At 49.9% G+C, this 6308-nt stretch overlaps 1 protein-coding gene and 1 non-coding gene across 3 annotated transcripts in view; one reads left to right on the plus strand and one right to left on the minus strand.

The window, feature by feature from the left end:
* LOC105565930 overlaps window positions 1–6308 on the minus strand; it is a 92410-nt gene that overhangs the window by 35943 nt on the left and 50159 nt on the right. The window lies entirely within an intron of this gene.
* Trnaa-ggc lies at window positions 6124–6197 on the plus strand. Its single transcript has one exon. It is a non-coding gene; the product is annotated as a tRNA-Ala (tRNA).

Genomic DNA, 6308 nt, shown 5'->3' on the forward strand with positions numbered 1-6308 from the left:
AAAACCAAAGAGAAAAATACAAATTTTATATAAAAACTCATGAAAATTTAGGCAAATTTACCAAGAAATAAGTAAAATTCCTTTGTAAATTCGCATTAATTTTTATCAGTGTACGCAACTTACGCTCCATGTGAAAGCACCCTTACGGACAGAATGGTTGCGACACTTTTTTCCCTAAATTCACCAACAAAAATGTCGCGACCATTTCGACTAATCGCTGTACACGCAAAATAAGATTGTCGTATGCATTTTTCTTAAATGCATCATGAAATTATCGAAGTCTCGCGCGCAATGTTATATTACCCACAAAAGGAAAGAGAGGGCCACAAAGAGAAAGAGAGAGAGAGAGAGAGAGAGAGAGAGAGAGAGAGAGAGAGAGAGAGAGAGAGAGAGAAATGAGAGTCAGAGATATTTTATGAATAATCGGCGCGATTAATAAAGTTGTTTCGTAGAAATAGTGCCGCGTATAATTACCGAGCTAAAATCGTCAATATTCATGTAAATTATGGTTATCTGTACTGATTAAATGATTAATTGTAACGCGTAATAGGTGCTACTTATAAATAGCCTGACTTATAGGCGCTGCGGCTCTGTGTAGTTAGGATATATAAATCATTGCTGATAAATATACATCGCGCATAATTTATCGTTTATAGTCCCACAGGCGTGCATAATTTCCGCGCACGTTCTATGAACGGAAGTCTCGTGTACTCGGGGATTTTTTACCATCTCGGCGCGGCGAGATGTCGCGGCGCAGTCTTACGTAAATGAACACGATCGTTCAATGAACGACACGGCCGTGGGACGGAGAGAGGAGCGAAACGGGATGAAAGAGGAGGACGCGGGCGAGAGGGACCGAAGGGACGCGGGAAGGGAAGTGATCCACGAGCCGAGTTACCGTTGCGCCTAAGTGAAGCCAATACGAGCGAGGGTCCGCCGCGCTCGCAATAACAATCGTTACTCCCAACTGCGGAAATCTCAGAAGAGGGAAACGGAATATAAGTCGCGACTGGATGTTCGGGTCCAGTAAACCCGGGTATAATCGTCCTGTCGGCGTAAGTTTAACCGCCGCTCGTAAATAACGCGAAAATAACGCGCGCGCGCGCGCGCGGAGAAAGAGAGATGAAATAGGGGAGGAAGGAGGCGTGCGAGAGTGGCCAGGATGTTCCCGCGCGGTCAATTAAAACGCACGGCCGGGGCGTCCGATGGCGGCGCGAGAAGCCAAGTCGCGTCCACCTCAGGAGGCCAATTAGAACAATATACGCGTTAGAGATAACAGTATAACTAAACGCTTCCATTTACATTAGAAATAGCGTTTTCAAGCGCCGATTCATTCCCGATCGAGAAGAAAGGTCTCTTCACTTTTCATCATCTTCGCTCGGCGACAGAAGAAGTCCCCCGCGCGCTCGAGCTTTGTGCCGAGCGAACTTCTTAGATCGGCCGCGCCGCTCTCGCAACAAAGCCGCAGCGTCTCAGCGTAACGACGTCCGTCGAGCGTTCGTTAGAGCGCGAGAAATGCCTTCGCGCATACAGGGAGGAGGAGGACGAGGAGGCTGACTTTTCGCCGCGTCCACGCGGTCGCGCCGCGCCGCGCGCCGGTTATTGACTTGATCGTTTAACAGTAACCGCTCTTATCCGCGAAATCTGCGGACCGCGCGCGAACGGTGACGAACGGCGGCGTCACGGAGGACGTATCGCAGCCGGAAGTCATCGTCGGACGTAACTGAAGTTTTATCGGCCGTTTCTTCCAAGGACGATAGAGGCGCAAGAAATATATCGACGGCGGAGAGTGGCATCCTCGTACCGTTGTCGATCGCCGCGCGTACACGAGCGTACCCGTCGTATTTTCAACGCACCGAACGCGCCCGTTTGTGCCGCGTCACTTTATTTCTCCGCTGTTTTGTAACGCCGCTTTTGTGCCGGCGTGGCGAGCGCTTCCCCCGCGGACTTTCCTCGCGTGCTCGAATACCAAAAAGTAACGCTATATGACTTATTCCGTTTGCTATTATTTTTATCCTTACGAGAATATGTACCGATATATCTCTCGGCCGAGCGCGCCGCAGCGTCCGTTCGTCGCGAGACCGTGGTCGGAGTTTCTTTTCTACTCGCGCCGTCCGTTGTTCGTCCCGGGAATGCTCGCGGGTTCCGCGAACGGAAATTAGACCGACGGCGTACCGCAAAGTCTCCAAGCCGCGATCGATCGCCCGCACGTTAAATCTGGCCTGGATACCCCGCGAAGAATTCGCCGCTAATGACGATGCCCGGCCGGTGGAATTCCGGGGCCGGGAATCGTACTATAAATCGGCCGATCCCCTGACTTTCGAAGACGAGCGCGGAAGGGAATGTTTGGTCACGCGTGGTTGCGGGCGGCTGAAACGGTAGCAGTTGGGAATAAACGATCTCCTCCCTCCTTCTGTTTCCCCCCTTATCGAATCGTCCATTTGCATACTCGAATCCGTTAACTCTTTCGACTCGAGTCGTTCCCTCCCTCGTCTTCGCTACGCGACAAATAACCCCGATTACAGTATCAGGAATGACTCGAGATAGTGGACGAGGGGAGGCGAGGGGCCGGTGGATGATCCGCTAACGCATGTACAAATCCGATAACGACCGTCGCAATGTCATTATCCGCGGTTACCACGCGGTCGTATCGTAATAACTGCTGGTAGTAAAAGCTAACGCAACGATCCGCATCAATTACCGCGGCAAGAAGGTGTTAATGCCGAGATGAAGAGAAACATTTATACTATCGCGGTGCTGTTAATCTTGCTTGAAAAAAGGCCCCCGGTCCGAAGCCGCGATCGATTTTCTTGTGGTTTCTGTTATTCGCTTCGTAATTGCGTTATTTAAGACATTGTAATTCTCTGCCTCTTTTTCTCTCTCTCTCCCCTTATCTACCCATCTGTCTATTCATCTGTCTATCTGCACGGCGAGAGAGAAGACTCTCATAAAACTTCACCCTGAAAATCAGGCGAGCAAGCTTCTGTCGCGTTTCAGAAAAGGAACCGGCAAGGATGTCGTTTTTACGAATCTGCCTTCGTGCCGCTCTCTGAGTATTGTTAGCCTCGTGTACATCCCGTTTTTCCGCATTACAGCGAAATCAGAGGGTCAATTCTGTAACTTACAATATAGTGAAAATACTAAGGCCGGTATTCATAGTCAGATCTTATATTCAAGACCGTCTTAAGATCATCTTTAGATACTCCGTAGCCAATGAAATGTTCCATACTGCAGCTTCGGATTCAAGACGATCTTGAATACAAGATCTGACTATGAATACCGGCCTAGTGAGCGGCTTTGTCTCTTTCTAAGGGGACAGTTAGAAAGTAACAAAGCTACTCACTTTTAGTATTTTTACTGCGGTGTAAGGTACAGAATTGACCCCCGGGTTTTTGACGTGACAGCGAAACTTTGACCTACGCGGAGAGAATTTTCTCTTAAACTTTATCCGGTAAATCGTGGTAATCGTGGGACACATGGCATTTTGCACAATTTTGTAAGACTTTTTTTTGAAATTTTAACATTCCGTATACAGGTACATCGCTGGCAAATCCAAACCGATTTATATTCCTTTCGTGGTTGCATCGCTTATTTTGTGATTCAGGGACAATGCGGGGGACTCGGCGGGAAATAAACGTCGTACCGAGGACGAACGTAAACCTAGCAAAGCGCGAATACAATCGATTCGTTAAGCATGATCGAGCTTACTCCGTTACCCCCGTAAAAATATCGTATTGCGCGAGCCCGCGAAGATGTATAGTACTGTTCGCGTTTAAAGAAATGAGAGCGTTTGCGTTAGGACAGCGCGGCCATTACGCAGCGCAGCGAAGCATGCGTCGCCGATGGTTTCCGAGAAATTCGCCTTGATAGATCGTCTCTTTGGGAACTGAGTCGTGTTCGACTCAGGAAGCAATACATCGCTCATATGACTCGTACGGGCGATTATTGCGTCATTACAGATGATTTGCTTTCGCCGGCGACGTTATTAGTTGCCGGTCGGGGGGAGGAGCGTAAGGCTCTTCTTGCGCGCGGAATCAAGCGCGATTGCTCGATCGCTCGCTCGATCGCTCGATCGCCGAAGACCGTTCGGTTCGCCGAGCAAAAATCGCGATCGCCCGCGGTTCTCAAGGGCCCCCGACGATCTCGGGGATTTTCTCCCATCGCGTCGCGGGAAGCCGGGCAGTAAAATCTATTCATTTTTTTTACGGAAAAACGTTGGAGCGAGGATTTTCCGCGCATAATTGAGGGAAGCGTATGCGGTTACGCAAGACGCTGATTTAATAAACGTTGTAATTTAACGAACATTCGCGATAGATGCGCGAGCGAGTTCATTGGCTTTCCCGGTACGGAAACAAAGATAACGTAACTGTTGATGAAAAACTATAAAGTTAACTTGAGACGTTAATTATGCAGGATATGCAGTTGCCCTGGCTTCCATTGTTTTCGATGACACGAAGATTTAGGGTTTGCAAACCTCATTATCATAGTGTTACGATCCACTTCCCACAATTGCGGCTGTATTTACCGTAATGTCAGGGTAATAACATTATAGTTGCTCCGGAGTTACGTTGTTTAACGAGAGTAACACGCTACCGCGGGGCACACGCGCGCCCGCGTGTCTTCGTTACCTCAGGAGCCGGTAATTATTATAATAATCCGCAGCGATCCGCGATCAGATCGAAAGAAAGAGTGCGGCGGCAAAAGTGAGCGCAAGAATGAAGCGTCGCGCGCACGAGAATGGGGCCCGGGCGCGCCGCTAATGGATTAGATTGCTAAACGAGATAATCGCTTTAATTCGACGAGTAAAACAAGTCCGCGCCGCCGACGTCAAAGGGGCCCCGGCGCTGGTGTGGAAGGCGGCGATTTATAATAGCGCGATGAAGCGGTAACAGCTGTTGAGTGGCCTGCATTAAGATCGAGACCCGGGCCCCGGCATCCTCTTCCGCGCTCGGGAGGCCCTCTCGAGTGTTACCTCACGCGCCAGCCGGAACCGTATTTATATTTTCCGCCGGCTCCCTTACGAATTTGCAGATAATGGAGCGTTTCGCGGTTCGCTAATCCCGGAAAATGGGTCGTGACGAGCTCGCGCGCGCGAGGCGCGGGGTTATCACTCTCCGCACGCGCGATTCTCCCCCGGCCACGCGGGGCTGCCCGTGCGAATGCCATAACTGTTTATTCTAATCTACATCATCGGCATCTACGCGCCGATAAATCGCGACGGTGTGGACGCCCACTTCGCGCTTCCTCTCTTGCCACGCTCTTGCGTGCAATTTTCGCTCCCCCCCCCCCCTCTTCCCCTCGTCTTCCGCTCCCCCTCGGCCGCGTACACGCGGCTCGTTACGCGCGCGGCCGATCCGGCCGAACAATAGCTCGCCGTCGCATCTCTCTCTCTCTCTCTCGCCCTGTATGTAATCAACAAATCGCGAAAAGAATCGCGGCCGAGATAAGCGCTAATAGCGAGTACTTTACAGTACGGTCTCACTCCGTCGGCGATTAACGCGTTTCTCGCGCGATCATCGAGCATGCTCGATGAGCGCCATCGGATACCGTTGCGTTGCCCTCCGCCACTCTTTATTCAGCTTGTCGGGTATTTATCGAATTTATCTATCTTAACCTTCAGCTCGCGGAATCGTGGTCAGTTTGCCGGCTCGAGTATCGCATCATACGTGCCAAGCGCCGAGCGCGTTTATCATTACGATAACGTCGCGCTGAGAATTGGTCACATTACGGTGGGATTCTTCGGACGTTGCGGGGAATATAGACGACGTATTTGTACACGCCGGGAATCCGCCTCGCGCGCTATACATCTCGAGTGTATACGGCGAATTTTGCTAAATGGGCCGCAGATAGCGTTCTAAGGAAATACTTCGATACAACTCCATTCGACTCTATCTTATAGCGAGTTCGATTGCTTGCACCAGTGTGCACTCAGTGCGTCAATTTTTATATTTAACAGTAGCCAATTTTTATATTTAACCTTGTCATACACGTTCAAAGAGTATTTCGCCAAAAAGTGATCCGTATGGATGCTGTACGGATCGTTTTACTGGCTACGAAATATTTCGAGGGATATTTAAGACAATTCTTAAATGAAGTACGTAAGCTCGAAGGACTTCGAGCGTGGGCGTGGATAGCTCAGTAGGTAGAGCATTCGCCCGGCAAGCGGAAGGTCCCAGGTTCGAATCCTGATCTAGCCAGTTATTTTTCTCGCCGAAAATTAACAAGTGACGCGTCTGAAGCCTATCACACAATAGGAAAGCACAGGTAATAGGAATAAGGAATAGAAATCTATGTAATGCCAAGACGTG

Source organism: Vollenhovia emeryi, unplaced genomic scaffold (assembly GCF_000949405.1).
Source record: "Vollenhovia emeryi isolate VEMERY1.0 unplaced genomic scaffold, V.emery_V1.0 DF939148.1, whole genome shotgun sequence".
NCBI lineage: Eukaryota > Metazoa > Arthropoda > Insecta > Hymenoptera > Formicidae > Vollenhovia > Vollenhovia emeryi.